Consider the following 22,547-nt stretch of genomic DNA (forward strand, 5'->3'; position numbering starts at 1 on the left):
TCAGATTTTGTTCGATCAAACATCTGTCTGTGGTCCAGGATCAACTCCAGACCTACTGTATTGTTTACTCTCATCCAGCCCCTCCGTACTGAAGGACAAAGCATCATTTACAAACAGAAAGGTCTGCCTTCCAGGGATTCTTTTGTCTGTTGTTTTGAGAAGTGTTTTTTCTTGTAACCCAGGCTGGTTTCAGATTTATTAAGTAGCTGAGACTGCCCTGAACTCCTGATACTCGGAGGCATCTGCCTCCCCAGTACAGGACACTGAAGGCCCAGAGCTGCCTTGCACCAGCTGTCTGTTTCTTTCTTTATTCTGCCCAGGATTAATTGTCAATATTGGACACTCACTTAACTGGTGAGTTTTGAAGTCCACACAGAAATTTAAAAAGAAGTACAGTGGTAGAGAATGTTAGGGAAAAGCTGAGGGCCAGCTCTTCTGACCTGGAGTCCAAGCAGGGACTTTAGGAATGAGATGAAGAAGAAAACAACCACATTGCAGAAAATGGCTTCCAAACACTGGTATGCTCCAGACTCGCCACAGTCCACTGTCCGTGTGGTCTGCTGTAGTGTTTCCTTTAATGTCTAACACAGAGGCTGAAGTCTACAGTTCCACATAAGCTCAGGATCTTTGGCCATCAAACACAGACAACTAAATTTTAAACTGCCTGGTGCCACACCTTAATCATGATCACACAGAAACCACTCAAGCATACTTTCTAATTATGACAACATTCCACTGTGGGGTGTTTGGAGTCAGTGGTTCCTGAGACACTAGAGATGGAGTTCCAACCAAGTCCCAGACATGTATGTCACAAGCTAAACTCACTGTATTTGTTTTAATGAGAACTGCTCCCATAAACTCATATATTTGAATGTTTGGTTCCCAGTTGGTGAACTGTTTAGGAAGTATTAGGAAAATGTGGCCTTACTGAAGGAGGTGTGTCACTGGAAGTGGGCTTGCAGGTTTCAAAAGCCCAAGTCAGGCCCAGTCTCACTCTCTCTGTAAGCTCTTATCCACTGCCTCAGCACCAAGTCTTGCTACCTGCTGCCATGGTTCCTTCCATGATAGTCATGGGCTTTCCTTCTGAAACTGTAAGGAAGCCCGCAGTTAATTGCTTTCTTCTCTAAGCTGCCTTGGTCATGGTATCTCTTCACAGCAATAGAACAGTAACTAGGACACTCCCCAACCAACAATCCTCCTTAAAGCCTGTGGTAAGATCCAACTTCTCTCACCTATTAACACCCTTCAAATTATTAAAAGTCCTGTTGGTTTCAGCAGCACCACGTGTGAAATGTCTATTCCCTCTGCTCTTTATCTGTCTCTGTCTGAGTCCCCAGGATCTCTCCTTTGCCACAGTCTACACCAACCTCTACTTACTCCCCCTGCTTTTGAGATCAGTGGTCTAATTCAGGCATGTGGTTGGTGATCACTTGTAACCCCAGTAATAAGGAGGATTGTGGTTAATTCTTAGTCAGCCTGGGCTACACACTGAAACTTTGTCTCAAAAATCAAATAATAAATTTCCAAGTCTTTGTTCTTTCTTTCTGGATCCCAAGCTGGCCTGGAGCTCACCTCATAGCCCAGGGTGACTTTGCATTTGTTACAATCTCCTACCTTAGCCTCTAGGAAGCTGGGATTACAGGCACCACCAGGCCTGCTTCTCTCAGCTTCCACAGTAACTCTGTGTCTTTCTGTCTGTCTGTCCCTCCTCACTTCCTTCTTCCTTTCTTTTTCTATGTCTCTTTGGAGACAGGGTCTGATTCTGTAGCCTAGGCTTGCCTGGAACTCGCAGTACTCTTCCTGTCTCTGTCTGCCAGGTACTGGGATTTGAGATGGACATACTATTGTGGGATTCTGATCAAAGAGACAGAACTCTAAAGACAGAACGTTAAAACGGCTTTAATGTGCATGCACAGGGTCAGGTGAAGTATGGTTTGTAAAGAAAACTTACAGTGAGTACAGCAAAATGGTGCTTTTTATGTGGCTTCTGCTTCTTTGTCTGCTGAATATGGTAAGCTTTTAGTTGTTTTAAAACCTTAAAGTAGGATTCTAAAGATGGCATGGATGTGGAGGAAAGGAGGGCTGCTTGGAGCATGTAGGAACATCTCACATAAGCATTTTGTCAGGGACTAAACCATGCAGCAGACTCTTTGTCCCTCCTTCAAGGTCTCTGAAAGGCTTATTAAGGAGGGAGGGAGGTGTGAGAGCTGTATGCTCAAGGACAGTGCCAGACTGTGCAGCTGTTTCTGTTTTTCTATTCTATGGGTCTTACCGGCCCCAACCACACCACCACATCTGGGCTCTTAGGGTGCTTTCTGAAGCAAACTATAATTGGCTCCTTCTTTCTGCTTTATTTTATAATCCAGTTCAACAATCTCTGGGTTTGAATCCTCTGCTCCATTTACATTTGATGTGGTTATTCATATGATTGTATTTTTGAGGAGTTCATTTTTCATATCCCATTCAAAAACTAAGCCTAGGACCATTTAAGCCATTTGCTATCTCTACTGGGGGGAAGATTCTGCTTCTGCAGTCTGCCACTGATCCACTTGACCTTAAGGCTGCCTTCTGCAGCCTCCAGTAAGAATCTCAAAGTAGCTGGAGGCTAGGTAAAGTCTTGGCAGGGAATTGCACTTCGCTAAATTGAAATCTCCAGGAGAAAAGGGGAGAGGGAGTTATCTCTGCCCTTTATTCTCAGTACTTGTAAGACTCAGAGCATGTGTTCTCATGGAAAAAACAAAACAAAACAAAACACTGCAGGTCTGCACATAAATTCAATCAAAAATTGAATAGGAGGTTATAACAGAGAATGCCTATGTGCGCATACACTAAGAGCAATTATCTGGCTAAACTTTCACCATTTGTTAGTAGCTTGCAGTCGTGGAAAATTTTTAGACTATAACTAAGCTGTCATTGAAGTTTTGACAAACTCAGTCAATATCTTAGCCCCTGTTTTTGCACCTGGGGTCCTGTGGTACATATCTTCTTTACAACATTCGGTTTATGATGGAATATGCCCTAAATTTTAGAAGTCTGCTGTTTTCTCAGAAACAACTAAGCAGTCCTGTTTTAAAAGGAACTCGATGTGCTGTGGAGGTTGTCACTTGGAAACAATGGAAATCCTGACATGCTAGCTGTTTCTGCAGAATAAACGCTCTTTGTCTTTGTATATGCAAATCTGAGTCTGGGGTCTTCCTTCCTTCGGTGTTTTTCAGACCCTTGCAACTTAATCTGTGACAGAATTTTCCCTGTCCGATCAGATTAAAATATTAGTGCAGCAGGAAGCCTGTGATTAGACAGGGGGAAGGAAGGCTGAGCTAGGAGTTGCAGAGACAGAGTGTCTCAGAAGGAGGAAGGTCAAGGTGGAGGCGGAGTTGTGAACCAGAGTGGCTTTAACCAGCCATTGGTAGTCATGACCTCATAAAGGTTAGAATATTGGAATAATTTGTCTAATCTAGGTGGGCAGATTTTATCATTACCAATTGACTCTGAAATTATTGTATTGGCATCTTGTGTATTGAGAATTTATTGATATATAAATCTAACTAGTTAATTATAAGCTTCAAGAGTTTTGACTTACTCTGTTACTGAAATGTGGGACCACTGACTACAGGAGTTTATGGCAGAGAGGGAACTATCAGCTCCAGAGTCAAGCAAACCAGAGCTGGGAACACAGCAATCTGTTGCTGAGGGGGCTAACTAGAGACAGAGCTCTCAGGACCACTCAGGGGCCCGAGAGTTGCGGCACAAGGGCGGAAACATGCTGGTCGATTTTTTAATATTTCCTGCAACGGGTGTGTTTGCTTCTTTTTTTTTTTTCCCCAGAACTTTCAGGTTACATTTAAATTGTTATTATGAGAAATCTTCATTTTTTTAAATGAAGGCACTTAATGCTATGATTTTTCCTCTTAGCACTGATTTCATTGTGTCCCATAAATTTTGGTATGTTAGTGGGGCAGTGGTGGTGCACGCCTTTAATCCCAACACTTGGGAGGCAGAGGCAGGCAGATTTCTGAGTTCGAGGCCAGCCTGGTCTACAGAGTGAGTTCCAGGACAGCCAGGGTTATACAGAGAAACCCTGTCTCGAAAAACCAAAAAAAAAAGAAGTATGTTGTGCCTTCTAGAATGTCTTTGATGTTTTTCTTTATTTCTTCTTTGACCTATTTGACCATTAAGTAGAGAGGGAAAAAAAAAGAAATATGTTGCTCTTGTCACTGCTTCTGGTGTCACCAAAGTCATCTTCCTTGCCTGGTGACTCCAGCTAAATCCCCATAGACCATAGTGGAGGCTCAGTGGCATTTTCTCCTTAGAACTGGTTGCAAACAAAGGGCAAGGTGACTGACATGTTTTAGAAAAGTGTCCTTGGAGACTAAACCAGTGCAGGCTTGAGGAGTCTCCAACAAAGGCTTGGCCTCTCAAAGACAAGACCATACTAAGTTGAGCTAGTAAGCCAATTTCCCAGATCAGATCTTGCATATGCTCAGCAAACCTGCTGAGACCCTCTACCACCGCTGTTGGGCCTCGGCTTTCCCATTGGTCAGAGTGCACATGCCTGTGTTTAGATGCGTTGCTTGGCAACAGTGGGATGGCCTTCAGTTGACAGGAGTGCTGCCTAGACTCTATCCTACTGAGCTTGCTTTGTGGGTGCTTCGTCCTAGTGTTGCTGGCAGTGGTGACAAGACCCATATTCAGATCTATATCAGTGTGTTGATTCTGAGAGTGGCCAAGAGCCAAGAGGGAGGGGAGGGTTCGGGGTGGGTGGGTGGGTAGCTCCTCCATGAAGTTCTTGTGCTTCTGGAATCGAAGGCAGTCTTCCCCTGGCTCCTCCACCAGCCAGAGGGAATCTTTCCCGGGCTCTGGGAGGCCATGTTGAAGTATTACTAGCCCCAGAAAGCTCAAAAGCTACAAAGCCTTCAGAAAGATCCACAAGGCTGCTACTCTGTTGCCACGGTAGAGCACATACTTATACTTGGGAAAAATGGCACCAATGACAGAGTCAGGAATGACAGGTGACTGGGGCTGGGAGTCAGGGGAAAGGGGTAGGCTTGGAGGTAGGTGGAGAAAGAATGAGTCAGCTTCCCTAAGTAGCCCCAAGGACTAGGACTAGGAGAGATCTGCCAATGTTTCAGTACTGGTGACTAGTATGTTGACCTTTGTCACTAAAATGCCGTGGTAATCTCAGTGCTTGGCAGTTATTCTATTGTTCCAAGAAGTCGGGGACTGGAGGCACCACTGACCCAGAGCTGTTAACACAGAACTCTCTTGGTTCTTGAATTTCTTGATTTTTTGATATCCAATCCTCCTCTTTTCTGTGACAGTCTGATGTGCCTGTTTCCTCTTCTAGGAACTATAGTAGGTTGATTTCATTTTCATCCACATGTCATTAAATTTTATTCTTCTAATCCCCCCAAAGTAACTTGCTTTAAGTAATAGGCACCCTTTCAATTTGGAGTCTGAGTACACCCAAGGAAAGTATACAGAGAACCAATGTGAACTCCTGCAATGCTAACTTTACTCTTTGGAGTCATTCTCAAAGGCTATCTCTAGTTGAATTTCAGGCTTCTAGGATCTATGGTCATATCTTGTAGCCCAAGGCAGACATTCAGGACCACAGAGGTTATCTTTTGGAAAATTTAGCTCTCCTTGGCAGGTGGAGAGCCACACAGGCTGCATCCCCTTCACTCCTACCTGATCTTGATATTTCTTTGTGTTTTTCATCATCTGCAAACTATACTGTAGCTTTGGTTTTCCCTCGGCTCTTTTGTATACAGTGGTTTGTTTCCCATCATTTTCTCAATCTGTACATCACAAAGAATTCACATCCAATATTCCATCCTATTAAGATGGCACCTTAATTTTTTCCCCTTATCTGTGATTTCTTCTATGAACACATGAAGTTTCTTGGAAAGGACCAGTTTATGAATATGGTACATGCAATAATTCTTATAACCTATTTGTTCTGTGTAGTGATATATTCTCCTAACACCTAGTCACTTTAGATTTATAAAACAGCTGTTAATGAAAAACTGAAGGTGTATTAATTAATCAGTTTATTATATACACAAAAATAATTAGGCATCATTTTAATTGCAATTTTCTGAAAATATGATATCAAATATGTTTATCTCAAATACATGTTCTCTTTTCCATTTATACAAGTTTTTCTTCAAGAGGTTTAATGACTGCAGTCATAATAGTGAGCAGGAAAATATAACTTTAAAAGTGAAAAGCTGTCCATTTAATTTGATATTGGCTGTTGTTTTGCTACATATTGCTTTTATTGTATTTAGGTATGGGCCTTGAATTCCCGACCTCTCCAATACTATAAATGTAAAGGGGTGTTGTACTTTGTCAAATGCTTTTTCAACATCTAGTGAGATGACCACATGATTTTTTCTATGAGTTTGCTTATTTAGTGGATTACGTTAATGGATTTTTGTATATTGAACCAACCTTGCATCCCTGGGATGAGACCTACTTGACAATGATGAATGATGGTTTTGATGTGTTCCTGGATTCAGTTGGCAAGAATTTTACTGAGTATTTTTGCATCGATGCTCATAAGCGAAATTGGTCTGAAATTGTCTTTCTTTATTGGATCCTTGTGTGGTTTGGCTATCAAAGTAATTGTGGCTTCGCAGAATGTTAGTTAGAGTTCCTTCTGTTTCTGTTTTTATGGAATAGTTTGAGGAGTATTGGCATTAGCTCGTCTTTGAAGGTCTGATAGAATTCTGCACTGAAGCCATCTGGCCCTGGGAAAGTTTTGGTTAGGAGGTTTTTAATGATTTCTTCTATTTCTATAGGGGATATGGACCTGTTTCGATAGGTTACCTGCTCTTAATTTAACTTTGGTATATGATATCTGTTTAGAAAAATCATCCATATTATTTATATTTTCCATTTTTGAGTATAGGCTTTTGTAGTATGATCTAATGATTGTTTGAATTTCTTCAGTTTCTGTTGTTATGTCTCCATTTTCATTTCTGATTTTGATAATTTGGATATGGTCTCTGGGCCCTTTAGTTAGTTTGGCTAGGTATTTTTCTATCTTGTTGATTTTTCTCAAAGAACCACCTTTTGGTTTTGTTGATCATTTGTATCATTTGAAGAGAGCTAATATTCAAAATATAGAAAAACACTCAAGAAGCTAACCAACAAACAAACAAACAACCTAATAAAAAATGAGGTATACAATTAAACAGAATTCACAGCAGAGGAATCTAAAATGGCCAAGAAGCACTTAAAAAAGTGTTCAAAGTTCTTAGTGATCAGGGAAATGCAAATCAAAACGTCCCTGAGGTTCCACATTACACCAATCAGAAAGCTAAGGTAAAAAACTCAAGTGACAACACATGTTAGAGAGGATGTAGACAAAGAGAAACATTCCTTCATTGCTGTTGGGATTGCTAACCACTCTGGAAATCAATCTGGCATTTCCTCAGAAAATTGGAAACAGGTCTACCTGAAGACCCAGCTATACCACTCTTGGGAATATACCCAAAAGATGCCCCACCATGACACAGGGGCACCTGTTCCTCTATGTTCATAGCAGCCTTATTTCTGATAGCCAGAAGCTGGAATCAACCCAGATGTCCCACAACGGAAGAATGGATTTAGAAAATGTGGTTCATTTATACAATGGAATATTACTCAACTATTAAGAATGAGGACATCGAGCTTTTAATGGCACACGCCTTTAATCCCATCACTCGAGGCCAGCCTGGTCTACAAAGTGAGTTCCAGGACAGCCAGGGCTATACAGAGAAACCCTGTCTTGAAAAAAAACAGAAAAAAAAAAAAAAAAAGAATGAGGACATCATAAATTTTGTAGGCACATGGATGGAACTAGAAAGTATCATACTGAGCTAACTCAGACCCAAAAGGACATGTGCCACGGCACTCCTGTCGAGTCAGCTTGTCAGGCAGTGATGCCTAAAACCTGCTCATGAAGCAAAAAGAGTTTCACAGAAACTCGCTCCTGGAGTCTGGCGTTCTCTCTAACCCATACATTAATTTTCCATTCCCGCGTTAGTCTAGTGGATAGATCCACGTGCTCTCCTTTAGTATTATCCTATTATAAGTGCCTTTTAAGATTGAATTCTGACATAGCTAAAGCCAGTGTTCCAACAGTCCTAGAACGTCCTTGAGCAAGACCATGGGCTTGAAATTCAGTAAGAATGTAAAAGCTAATTCACTCCCTTACACAGGAATTTACCATCACTAAGGAAGAAGGAAGTTTCAGACTGAAGGAGAAACCAGAATAGATACTTAGAACTATAGTGGAGTTACACCCATACACACGTATTTACAATGGCCTAAGGGGAAGGTGGACTATACAATAGACTAAAATAGGAACTATGGCAAGGGCATGAAGCCCTTGACCCTGGCTTCTAAGTTTAAGTGAACCTTGGGTGGAGCCCTTTTTGATCCCAGTTGTTAACAATGAATTCTATCCCAGGTGGTTCCCGTTAGACCTTCTGTGTTTGCATTTCTCTGTTTTATGTAAGAATCCAGTAACCTCTTTGTACCTTGATGGTGTGTCACCCAACTTCCTTATTGTCTTCTAAATAAAAAGTCTGATGCTCGATTTGACATTACATTCAGATCATACACAACCTCTCCTGTGTGCATCTATCAAATTCATCCAATGCTTTGCCCACCTGCAACTAGAGACCCGTTCCACGCAGACACAGGGGCCCAGAGGGTCTGTGGCAGACATGCATGGTATGTACTCACTAATAAGTGGATATTAGCCAAAAAAGTACAGAATACCCTGGATACAATCCTCAGAACTCAAGAAGTTAACAAGCTGAGGGGCCCAAGTGAGGATGACTCAATCCCACTTGGAAGGGAAAAGGAAGCAATCATGGGGGGCAAAGGGAGGGAAGGACCTGGCTGAGATGGGGCAAACAAAAAAGGGAACATGATCAGTTATTGGGGGCTGGGAGGAAACAGGACTGAAGCCCTGGGGGCTAGCAGAAAGAATGGAAACAGTCAACTTCGGGAGGTAGGAGTTGGGGTGACCCTATATAAAGTACCAGAGACCTGGGAGACAGGAGCTGTTTTCCAAGAGGCCCAACAAGCAGCTGAGAGAGTCAGATGCAGATACTTACACCCAACCAATGGACAGAAGCATACTTATTCTATGGCCTGTAAATGCCTCTCACCCTTTTCGTTGTTTTTATTTATTTATTTATTTTTACACTCCAAATTTTATTCCCACCTCCTGGTCCACCCTCCGACTGGGTTCCACATCCCATACCTCCTTCCCACATCCCCCTCTGGCTCCCAAAGATGTGCCCACACCCCAACCCCCACCAAACCAGACCTTTAAACTCCCTGGGGACTCCAGTCTCTTAAGGGTTAGGTGCATCTTCTCTGATTGAATGCAGACCCGGCAGTCCTCTGCTGTATATGTGTTGGGGGCCTCATATTAGCTGGTGTATGCTGCCTTATTGGTGATCCAGAGATCTCAGGGGTCCAGGTTAATTGAGACTGCTGGTCTTCCTATAGAGTTGCCTTCCTCCTCAGCTTCTTCCAGCCCTTTCCCTAATTCAATGACAGGGGTCAACAGCATCTGTTCAGATTTTCCTGTGCTGAGTAGAAAGTTTAGAGAAACTTTACCTCTTTCCTTTCAATTTGCAACTTTTTGAAATTAGGAAATTGTAAAGAGTAGCTACTTAGAAAAATTATACTGCTATCAGAAACTACTATCAATTAATTGAAATATTAGTTAATTGAAACTTCTCATTTCTTCAAATTGTATAAATCTAAATAATGAATAAAATTATCCACACTTTCTCAATTGAGTTCTGTTTTTTCTTTAGCTAAAGATTTAGAAATCAAAGAAATAGTTATGTTCAGATATCACTTGTTATTATCATATCCTCTTTTCACATCTTGAATGTATTTAAATATTATTACTAGAACTCCCAGAATTCTTTAGAACATATCACCTGTAATTCAACGTAAGCCCAGTTTTATGAATTATGAAATCTAAAACCTGCTATCAGGTAAAGCTCAATACATCATGAGTTATAAGCCACATGCTAGTGTAAAGTTGTCAGAGTGTCATAAGCCAGGCAGAGTGTGGCATCACTTGTGATGCCAGGTACTAGCGGCCTACAGTGGGAAGGTTGCAAGTTTAAAGCTCCTGAGACACATGGTGAATTTAAGACTAGCCTGATCTCTGTAGCAAGACCATGTCTTAAAGAGAAATATCCAAGCATCTAAATGCTGAGCAGTTTCATGGTAGAAACAGCTCTAAATCCTTTGCATGTGTGTTTGTTCAATAATCCCACTATGACCTGTGAGATGAGCTTACTCTGATTTCCTTTTTCTGTATGGGGGGCTTACGTATGGAGAGAATAAAGCAGTGGGTAGCAACAGAGTTTAAAGTAGGATTAGAATCCAAATTGCAGTAAGTTCTAATTTAGAATGGTTACTTTGGCCAACTGTGCTGGATGGTCAACTTGAAGTGAGTTAAAGTCATCTGAGAGGAGGGATCCTCAACTGAAACAATTTCTCCATAAGATCTGGTTGTAGGCAATCCTGTAGGGCATTTTCCTTAATTAGTGATTGATGGTAGAGGACCCTGCCCATTGTGGGTGGTGCCATCCCTGGGCTGGTGGTTCTGGTTTCCATGAGAAGTCAGGCTCAGGGAGAGATGGAGAGCAAGCTAGTAAGCAGCACTCCTCCACCGTCTGCCATAATCAGCCCCTGCCTACAGGCTACTCCCTGCTTGAGTTCCTACCCTCACAGCTTCTAGAAATGAACTGTTATCTGGAACTGTGTGTGAAATAAGCCCATTCACCCCTGAGTTGTTTTGGTCATGGTGTTTCATCACATAGTGGAAATCCTAAATATGACAACTTGGTACTAGCTTAGAGGGCCATTGCCATGACAGAGCTGACCATGTGTCTTAGTTAGGATTTTACTGCTGTGAACAGACAACATGACCAAGGCAAGTCTTATAAAAAGCAACGTTTAATTGGGGCTGGCTTACAGCTTCAGAGGTTCAGCCCATTATCATCAAGGTGGGAGCATGGCAGTATCCAGGCAGGCATGGCACAGAAAGAGCTGAGAGTTCTATGTCTTCATCCAAAGGCTGCTAGTGGAAGACTGACTTCCAGGCAACTAGGATGAGGATCTTATACCCACACCCACAATGACACACCCATTCTAGCCAGGTCACACCTATTCCAACAAGGCCACACCTTCAGATGGTGCCATTCCCTGGTCCAAGGATATATAAACCATCACATTCCACTCCCTGGTCCCCATAGACTTGTTCAAAAACATGAGTCTATGGGGTCCATACTTAAACATAGCATAATGCAAAATGCATTTAGTCCAACTTTCAAAGTCCTCATAGTCTATAGCAGTCTCAACAATGTTAAAAGTCCAAAGTTCAAGGTCTCTTCTGAGATTCATTCAACTTAATTAACTGTAATCCCCAAAGCAAGGCAGGAAACCAGCTGGGCAAACTCCAAACTCTGCATCTCCATGGCTGATGCCAAAGTGGTCTTCAGATCTCCACTCCTTTTTCATCTTTGTTGACTGCAACAAACTGCTTTCTCCTGGGCTGGTTCCACTCCCTGTTAGCAGCTTTCCTCAGCATGTATCCCATGGCTCTGGCATCTTTAACATCTTTGAGTCTCCAAGGCAATTTCAATGTTACAGCTTCTTGTTTCAGTGTCTGGGATTCCACTTCATCTTTTAGACTCCTCCTAAGGGCTGGCATCACTTCTCCAGCTCTGTCCTCTGTAGCACACTAAGCTCAAGTTGATCCACTCCACTATGGCTGCAGATCTTGGTGATCACTCCATGGTACTGACATCTCCAATACACTGGGAGATTGTGCAGCTTTGACATAAGAATCTCACAAATGCTAAATGTAAGAAGTGAATTTTATAAATCTCACAAACTTAAGACTTGTCTAGATGAGTCAGATTTGCTGGGAACTCCTTCTTCCCAAGCTTTCCTTTCCTGAAACACTTTCTCCTTCCTTTACTCTCCTGATGAACATTCTAAAGAGAATTATTACCTCCATCTGTGGCAAGTCTGAAGGTCTTTACAATTTCCCTATGGGCACTCTTTTAACTGTAGCTTTTCAGGATTTCATGTTGTCTTATACTTCCAATGCATCAGATGAACAAACATCAATAAGACACCTGGTTTCAACATTGCAATTGTCTAAATTATGAATCTTCCTGTCAGAAAATAATCCACATGGTATCCATTTCAGCATGTCAGTTCATTTCATATAGCTCTGACAACACTGGACTTTTAGTTGTAATTAGGTAGCTAGAGAGTTGGCTTGTCCCTTAGTTTTTGAGACAGAATCTTACACAATCAAGGTTAGCCTGGAACTTGTTATGTAATGAGGATGACATTGAACTTGTATCTTCCTTCACCTCTAAAGTGATGGGCTTTGAACATTCACTACCATGCCTGGCCTATGAAAATTTATAGTTCACTCTGATAATCATTTCCAACTAAATACTTATTTCAATCACAATGCAATATAAGTGAAGTAAAAACAAGTGTTGGAGAAGTTGTCCAAGGGCATATTGTCAATTATTGCATTTTATGCTGATTTTCATTACAGCTTCATTGTAAAGGACTTGTGAGGAAAAAAGCCCAAGTCTCCAAATTAAATAATAGTAGAAAAGTTTTCAGTGTTTTCCTTGAGAGATTACTTAAATTGCATCTCTAACACAGGGTTTAATCCTTCATATTCCAAAGAATATCATTTTCCCAGAATACGAAGTCTAACATAAATGCCATGTTCATTTGTTAGAGAAATAGTATTAATATGCGTACAATAGGTCCAGTATGGAAGAAATACTGTGCCACGTTATCCTCTCTACATGGTGCTTTTTTGGCAAACATTCTCTGCTTCCATGACTTGGAGCTGACAGCATTTCAGAAGCATTTGCATTCTCACCAGGCTATGGAAGAAACTGTTTAGACTCTACTCATGGTATCAGGAACCCATGGCAGACATTCTGTTTCAAGAGGTTCACTAAGACATAGGTTGTGAATTAAATGACACAGGTATCAAATGTACTCTGATGGCTTATGAAGAATGGATCTGTGTGAGAGCACTGTGCGTGAGGCCAAGGATGTGACTCACAGAACCTCAGAGGATGTGAGTTCCACTGTGTCTTTCACATGAGAAATATCAAGTTCTGAAAGTTATAAATTATTATTTTTATAGGATAGCTTCACACTTATACTGACTATTCACACACTTCACTTATACTGACTGGCTCTAATAAAAAACAATGACTACCTGGCAAAATTTTTAGAAGACCAGAGAGAAAAAGATAACGGAACTTGATGAATTAGACAGGTAAAGTTACTAATTCTTTTATCTTTATGTCTTTATGGAATTCTATAGTGTGCACAATCCCTGAAGCCCTGTTGCTGGAGTCTCCAATCCTATTACATAGGTATAAAACCCCACATAATCCAGATATTATAATTATAAGCTGTGTGCCTGGATTGGGCAGTTCTAGCACTGTACTAACTTATTCACCAACTATGAGACCCCTTGCTTCTTGAGGTTTCTCCTGGCCAAGGGGCTCTGGTTCATGGTGGCATCTCCTCCTCTCCCTCCATCCTCTCTTCTCCTCTCACCTTCCTCCTCTCTTCCTACCTACCCCACCCCACACTCTTGAGTCTCCCTTCCTACCTTTCTCCTCTACTGCCCAATCACTGTCCAATTACTGTCTTAGCCTTTTTTTTTATAGATTTTGAAGTCTACATTTTAATATTTGATTTAAAATAGATAGCTTAACCATTTTTTAAAAATCTGTCATTTATATTCATTTCTTTTAAAAATGCTATAGTAAATGAAAGTATATTTTGAAAAGAATTTCCTCTCTTCAGTGACTGTTTTCTTCAAAGTTTTTTCTTTATCTTTGTTTGATAGTGAATCCCTAACATTCTCAACACTCATAACTTTGGCAAATGGGGATTGCCTTAAGATTTTGATCAGTCTCAGTGATTAGTAGGACAGCCTTAGACAGGCTACATAGAAAACCCAAATCTATCTTCATACACACACAGAAACACACATGCACACACACACACATAGACACATGCACACACACATTTATTGTTCATGAAGCCTATTCTTATTTCAATAATGTGTGCCTTAATAGGTTGTATAGGCTAAGCATTTAAATGTGAAAACCATTGGAGAAACATAGGCTAAAAATGCAGCAGGACTCTGGTTCACCTCCAACTATTTTCACTTCATTGAAGACACATGGGAAGTTTTAGTGTTTGCTAATTTATGTGGACAGGAATTGGTAGGACATAGACATACATAGAAATGCTGAATGCAGTTTGTAAATTTCATGTTTTTATAGCCCCTGGAACTCCTCCCAGAAAAATAACATATCCATTTATTCTTTAATGACCTACATTTTATCTTGCAAATTTTTTCAACTGTTTCATGGGACTCACTGTACCATTTTGGACAAAGTGAACCCATGAGTTCTTTTTATATGCATGCTTCATTTGAAAATGATGATGGCTGGGAGGAGAGACCCTTGGTCTTGCAAAGATCATATGCGCCAGTACAGGGGAATGCCAGGGCCAGGAAGCAGGAGTGAGTGGGTTGGGGAGCCGGGCGGGGGGAGGGTATAGGAGACTTTCGGTATAGCATTTGAAATGTAAATGAAGAAGATATCTAATAAAAAATGATGACAGCCAATTCTGTGTTGCAAAACTTAGTTTTGCACCAATGACAGGGGTGGTGCATCTCTCTGCCTGTCTGATTCTCAGACCATTTTCAGTTCAGATAGCAAAATTATGTAAGTCAGTAACTGGACATCAGTGCAGCCTACAGGGTGGTGCTTTTTGGAAAAGTTTTATTCTTCCCCTCTGCCAGTGGGTAGATAAGGGTTCTAGACACCCTCTTGTTTCTGTCTCCCCAGAGCTAGATTCCTAGTATACACCACACCATCACATTTGGGTATAATTTTTTTGTCCCCCACAACTTCTGGCAAATCAAACTCAGGCCCTCACACTTGCAACTTAGGGACTTAACAACTGAACTTTTTAGATTTTGAGAATAAAAGTGCTTCCTACCAGTTTCCTCAACATTGAAGAGGCTAAGTAAGGAGAACTGGAAATTTGGGCTGTGAGATACTTTCTAAAGAAGGCTAGTTGAAAAATCTCAACCCTGTCTCAAAAAAATAAAATAAAATAAAGAAAAGTCTCACATTATTAGGTGTAGCTTTTACCAAAGTAGGATGATAATTTATGGTCATATATTATTTCATTGAAATCTACTTGAAGATGAAAAGTAATTTTCATCGAGTAGTATGGTTCTTTTTACCCCAGAGTGGAATATGAAACCCTTCTCCTCTCAGATGAGACAGAAAAAGAATGTCTGTCCTAAGAGAACTTAGTGTTCAGGAAATGGAGCACATAACAAATATGTGTGTGTTTCACAGCAGTGGAATCTGATAGGGACATGTTTTCAGCAGATATCCCTGCAGGATTACTATTATGCCAGGAACCTTGCTGTCCTGTGTACACATTGACAGAGACATTTGGTTAGAGGGACTCTCCATGTCAGTCACATGGGCTTCAGTGTGCCTCGTGGTGTGACAGATATTGAAACAGTCTAGGGAGAAAGAACCCAAGAGATGATGTGATGGTTTGTATATTCTTGGGCCAGGGAGTGGCACCATTTGGAGGTGTGACCTGGTTGGAATAGGTGTGACCTGGTTGGAATAGGTGTGTCACTGTGAGTGTAGGCATAAGATCCTCACCCTAGTTGCCTGGAAGTCAGTCTTCCACTAGCAGCCTTTGGATGAAGATGTAGAACTCTCAGCTCTTCCTGCGCCATGCCTGCCTGGATACTGCCATGCTCCCACCTTGACGATAATGGACTGAACCTCTGAATCTATAAGCCAGCCCCAATTAAATGTTGTTTTTATAAGACTTGCCTTGGTCATGGTGTCTGTTCACAGCAGTAAAACCCTAAGACAGATGACATCTTATGAATGTCACAATTGAAGGGACAGGGAAAGCTCCTCAGAAGCTCTGTCCAAGGGTGTGTGAGGTTGCTTACCTGGGCAACAACAAACACTGTTCAGACTCTCAGATAATGGAAGCAGCCTTGTGGATTTGTCCAGCTGAATGCACACTCCAGGTGGAGACCCAAAGCTGCCACCGGAGGTTGCTGCTCCATCTTAAGGGTCCTAATTTGCTCTTGTCACAACATCTATCACTCCTCCTTCAAGGTGTGGCTGTGATGCTAGTTGGAATCTTGTTACAAATGTGGAAGTTGGCCTTCAGGGAACAAGCATAGGGAGGCAGGAGGTGAGTAATTAGAGAGCCGTCCTGGACTTACTCCACAGCTGTGGTTTTCATAAGCTTTGCTCTGATTTGGGTCTGAGGACCGAAGCAATGTGAGCTGTGATGGCTTTTGCAGGGGGTTGGGGGTGGGTGAGTGTCTGGTAAAAGTTTGACAGGAGGCTTCCCTTCAGAGGAGACCTGCAGGCCTTATTTTCAACCTGAGAATGCATTTTAAGCCAAGTGGGTCAGGCTGACTAGGGAGACTTCTCTGGGAAGAGAAGTCTACCTCATGATGAAGACCATGAAACAGGAAGCAATGGGCAGTCAGTTCCCATAGAAAAACCTCTGATGTTTACGCAGGCTGGAAGAGAGAGGGAACAGGGCTACTGTTCCACTTACAATTTTAGGGCACTTTTGCACCTCAGTCCTTTCCTCTGAGCAAGACACAGTGAAAAGGCAAGCCTTCCTGCCTGGGATTTTACCGGGAAAGATCTTGCTGTGGTGTGGACAGCTCTTCCTGTGGAGGAGGGGCCTGTGACTACACTGGACATCTGGCCTGGCTCCTCTGAGAGGCTGTCTGATTCTCAGCCAGGTCAACCCCCAACCCGTGGCACCAACACCATGGAGCGGAGGCTGGTCTTCTTCAAGACTTGAAAGCAAAAAGACACAGGAAAGAGGCGGCTCTTGGAGCTGTGAAACACACGGGATTTACTGGGCTGTCCGTGAGGAGCCATAGCACCCCAATGGACCTCTAAGGACTTTATGCCTCCTTTGCGCATACCCCCACCTCCTCCTCTCCCCACTTTAATCAGCATCTCTGCTATCCACTTATGGCTCAGCAAGCATCAGGTCGCCCTCCAGGGGTTTCTATGGAACTAGTCCTTCTGAAGTTACAGTTTAAGTTTATATGTCAGCCACAAGGGGACAAAAAACAAGAGGGAGTATGGATGAAACGAATGAGGACATGCACCCACCTGCTCCTGTGGGTGACTCCATGATCCCCTTTCCTCAGAGCCAGATTCTCATAGGAGGCTTGACATCTCTGTGGTGGTGGCAGGCAACAGCACAGGTTTCAAAGGCAGCTCATAATTGTCTTCTTCACCCCATTCCAGAGGTGATGCCAGTTATGAGGGGAAGCTGGGCCTGCGTCCTGTGGTTGGCCTTTAGTGATGGTATCTTCAGGAATGATGGCTTCTTCCTGGATGAAGGGATTTTCCTCCATGAGAGTCTCTTTCTTCAAGATATTCCCAGAGGGGTCCCCAGAAATCATGGTGGACACTGCAGGATGACACATTCCTGTCTGCCCTAGAGGAAGAGGTATATTGAAGTCAAAGTGACTGGACATGTGTAGTCAGGCTACAAGATAACACAATCTTGGACTGTGAAAATGTCTTACTGATTTCCAACCTGCTGCCCATGAGGTCATCAACCATAGGACAATCCAGGTGGGAGAGCTGGAGAGGGTTGGTCCTGTTTGCCTGGCAGCACCTAGCATGCTTTCTGACACCCTGCCTGGGAGTCTTCCTATCCTTCTTCTCCTGGAGTTTAGATGAATGTGAGGGCAAGGTGAAGATGGAGAGACAAGGTTCATATATCCGTAGGAAACCAGGGAAGGAGTGAAGATCTTCCAGGCCTGACTGCATGCATTTAATGGCTTTCACTTAGTGGTGGGAGCAATTTTGCCTGGGTGTCTGGTATTGTAGAATCAGATAGGTTGACATGACCTCATTGAATTTTTGGTCTATCAGAGACTCAATGATATCCTCAGGCTTATAACCCATGACTCTCATGGTCTTGACAATGCTAGAGCTTCGTGAACCTGGGAAAGTCCATGTAGGTGGTGAAACTACCTGGCTGTTGCTGATCATGGGGTGCAACATGATTGGTGGATGGTGGGTCTCCTGCTGTGATTGATCATCAGAATTTCAACTATAACATTGAAAATAACGGTGGAAACATGAGGAGGAATGCTGAAATTTGCTGCGGTGATTTGCCTCCTCAGCTTGGCAAATGACCTGCCTAGGAAAGGCAAGCACTCAGTGACAAAGAGGAGGACTCCTAAACTCCAAATGGTGACTGGGCAGCCTTCATATTCCTCAGCTTGAAAGAATTCTGGCGCACAGTAGGGCAGCAGGCCACAGAAATCCACCAGCTTCTGGCCAGGAAAAACTTTAGCAGCCAGGCCAAAATCACACAGCTTAGCATTCCACCAGTAGTCAATCAAAATGTTACTGGCCTTTATGTCTCTGTGGACAATGTCATTGGCAATACTACACTGCTTATAGTATCTGGCCAAACATTCTTCAAGCCTTGCTCTCCTCTAAAAACCCACATTCCAGAATTCGGTCTAGTAGGTCTCCCTCTGAGGCATGCTCCATCACCAGGTAGTTGGTCTCTCTTGTCTGGACCACTTGAAACAGCTTGATAATATTAGGATGGGTAAGGGACTTCATAATGCTGATTTCCCTGGTGATAGGTGGGGTAATACTTTTTTACTTTTCTCAGATGTTTTATAGCCACACAGGTTAATGTTGCTATATCGTAGGCCATTTTGACTACTGAAAAGCTTTCTTCACCCAGGGTCATCATCATCTTATAGTCAGTGATAAAGTTTTCAATAGAATCACAGCTCTCCAGGTCCTGCTCCATGATCAGGCCCTCCTTTATACAGCTAGACCCTAACTTGGAATAGGAAATTAAAAAAAAAAGACATTTAATATCAGGCCCCAGGGTATGTGAATAGTCTCAAATTCCTACATCAAAAAGATAAGGAAAAAACAGTTTGAAATATGTCAGACAATCTAGCCAGATACTTTGAATGCTTGGGAATGGAAGAACAAAGTTCCTTCCAAGGCAGTAGACACAAAATATGACATAGATTGGGTTGGCAGGGAGCAACAGCAACTGAAAAGAACAACAACAACAACAAAAAAAAAGGGATCCTAAACACTAAGAGCTACTCATTGGAAAGGACAACCATTCTCCCTCTGACATCAGCATGCACTGTGAGTAGAGGCACCAAGAATGCCAGCTTCAAGAGAAGACAAGAGACACTCCAAAATCCATGCTATCCAGGATGACAAACTGACTCTCGAATCCAGAAGTTTGGCTACTCCTGCAGAGGACCTGAATTTGGTTCTCAGGACCTAGGCAGGTGGCCCACAACTACCCTAACTCCAGCTCCAGGAGATATTCCACCTCTGGCTTCTAAAGGCACCCATAGAGCACATTCACAGGTGCTGTACAACTTTTAAAATAATGATATAAATCTTTCTATATAATTTTATTAATATGGTCTTTCAGGTCAGAAGAGGAAATCAGATTCCCTTGGAGGTGGAACTACAGGCAGTTGTAGTGAGAGTTTGTTTTCTTAATCAACTCAGTTTTGCTATGTGAATGTGTTATTATTTTAATTCTAGGTATGGGATAAGAGGCCCACAACTACCTGATCCAGAAAATCTGACTCCCTCTTCTGACCTCCACAGAAGGCACCTCGGATGTGGTACTCAGACATACATGGAGGCAAAATAGTCATACATATAAAATGAAAGCAATAAAATATTCTAACATAGAAAACATAACTTAAGAATTAATAAAAAGTAAAATGGAAGATAAGAAAGAACATGGAACACATAAATCAAGCCAGCAAATGCAGAAAACAAAACCAAAAAAGTGCGAGTCAAAGTCATCAAAGTGGAGAAATGCCATGTCAGGGTCCAACGGGTCAGTAGAGACTTTAGGAAGATGGTTTCACCCAGTTAGCAGTCCCAATATCCCCTATGACCTGCTTCTTTCTGCTAGGCTATATAATTCATATTTTCTATAAGCTCAGAAAACAGGGTCACATGCTAGAAACCAGTGTTCAAGAGTATGGTTTTTTCCCGGCTATTAAATGTCCAAACCCCAATAAAGACCCTTTCGACTTTAATAATGATAGGTGGCATCCTATGAATTATAAGAAAGGATTGCAGACTGTTATCCTTCAGTGGGTTATACACAGTATATTAGTGTGTTTTATAGTTTATAGTATTATGCAATCACATACACGTATGCAGCCATGACCTCATACCCAAAGCCATCAATCAATCAAAATGCCCTGTAAGCTTCCCTACACTCAATTCAGTTCCTTTTTCTTCCCCAAATTACTCTAGCGTGTGTCAATTTGACAAAAACTAACTGGCACATGTTAACATTCATATACTAGTTCATGATTTGCATTGCTCACTTTTCACTCGGACCCTAACATTCTGTAACAATTATTGGTTTACAGAAGCTATCTCATCCACACTCAAGAAAATTGGATCTTTTTATTGGATTCAGATAGATAAAAATAAAATGTTAGCTTCCCACTGACACTGGGAAACTCTGACAAAATGCTCTTTTTCCAGGGCACTGCAGTGTAAGTGAATACCATCTCTGGGGCTGCGACCTTGTCATCTTTTTCACCATACATACTTCATCCAATTTCTCACCAGACAGAAAGCTAGGATCTGAGAGAGCAGTAGATTGATATTTTCAAAATTATAGAGAAAAAAAATTGATCAATGGTCATCTTGGAATCCTCAACCCCAAAGGCGGAGGCCCACATAGTTTCTTCAACAAAGCATGCTTTTAATAGCCAAGATTTTGAGAGAGTAGAGCAAAAATTCTCAAACCAAACAATGACCAAAATATTTGTGGACATAAAGGATGATTTAGTGCATATTTCTTAGCTAAAGCAACTCCTACGTGGCTTCTCTGGGCATGTTTGGACCACTCTAGCTCCCTTGGCCCCTTTTATGATCTTAGCTCTATTTTGTGTCTTCAGTCCCCCTAGATTTAAAATCCTGGTATAGTTTGTGCTTTCCTCTTTCCAAGCCCTTAAGATCTTCATGGTACTGCCTCATAATTTCTAGCCATTGCCATCAGCATTGTTGCCATCTCACACCACTTGGGCTCTCTTTGTTGTCACATCTGACCTCCAGTCCCTCATTGGTACTCTCTCATCTTCTTAATGTTTCTAATGTCAGTTAGACCCTGCATCTTGTGACCTGATGACCAATCAACAAGATCAGCTGCCCATTTCCAGCTCCCGGACACCTCTAGAGATGACCTTTGACTCTTATCAGTGCTTTGACCCTGCTTATTTGTCAGGGGTGATCTGTCAGGTGAGATCCATTTGGGGACAGATGGCTCTGTTGAGCTATTGCAGTCTGGGAACAAGGCAGGCTAGACTCACAGCAATACTTGGCTACCTTCAAGTAGGACCAAACGGGGGTAATCTTAACAAGACCAGCCAGCAATCTGTCTAAGGTAGTAGCACCACTTTGGAGAATTAGATTTTCAGGAAACACTGGTCTTTAGAGTGATAGCCAATGGGAGGGTCACTCAAGGGACTGAGGCAGGTGAGTGATCTATTCCCTTTTAGGGTCTTTCCATAGTTAGGTTTCTGTCGCTGTGATAAACACTGTGATGGCTATTCCTTGTTGTCAACTTGACTACATTTGGAATGGCTTACTGTCCAGTTATGGAGAACACACTTGTGTTCCAGATCTTAAAGGTGGAAGGCACAGGCTTCTGACCTGGATATTGACCCAGAGACCTTGAGGCATACTGGCCTTGAAAACCTTAGGCCCCTTAGGTACATGCCTTCAATCTCAGGAGACTGAGACAAGCAGGTCTCTGAGTTCAAGGCCAGCCTGGGACAATGCACCTTAATCTAGGTAACATCTTTTGCTGGAGGCTTACATGAGGCCTTTGCAAGAAGGAAGACTCACAATCTTTGCCTGCTTGCATTTACTAGCTAGCACATCCGTTGGAACCTACTTCTGCAGGATTCCAGCTTATACAGAAGACCAGATCAAGCAGCTAGCCTCTTGGAACTGAGGAACTACTAGATTTTTTGGACTTTCCATCCACAATTGCTCATTGTGAGGTTAGTTGGATACAGACTGTAAGCCATTTCCACAGCACAATAGATAGTACTCAGTATGTATTCTAAAACTCCAGACAAACTAAGCACACCATTCTATTGTAAAATGAGCCATGTCTATTTTGTAACCACTTAAATACCTTACAGACTAAAACCAAACAAACAAACAAAAAAGAACACAGGGTAGTGGTTTGAATGCTGACCCATAAGGAGTAGCACCATTGAGAGGTGTGGCCTTATTGGAGGAAGTGTGTCACTGTAGGGGTGGGCATTGAGACCCTCCTCCTAACTGCCTGGAAGCCAGTCTTCTCCT

At 42.2% G+C, this 22,547-nt stretch overlaps 1 pseudogene; it reads right to left on the bottom strand.

The window, feature by feature from the left end:
* Positions 1-17,984: 17,984 nt before the first annotated feature.
* On the bottom strand, positions 17,985-20,776 carry Gm11278 (annotated as a pseudogene).
* Between the last annotated feature and the right edge of the window lie 1,771 nt (positions 20,777-22,547).

The sequence above is a fragment of the Mus musculus genome, chromosome 13, assembly GCF_000001635.26.
Source record: "Mus musculus strain C57BL/6J chromosome 13, GRCm38.p6 C57BL/6J".
NCBI lineage: Eukaryota > Metazoa > Chordata > Mammalia > Rodentia > Muridae > Mus > Mus musculus.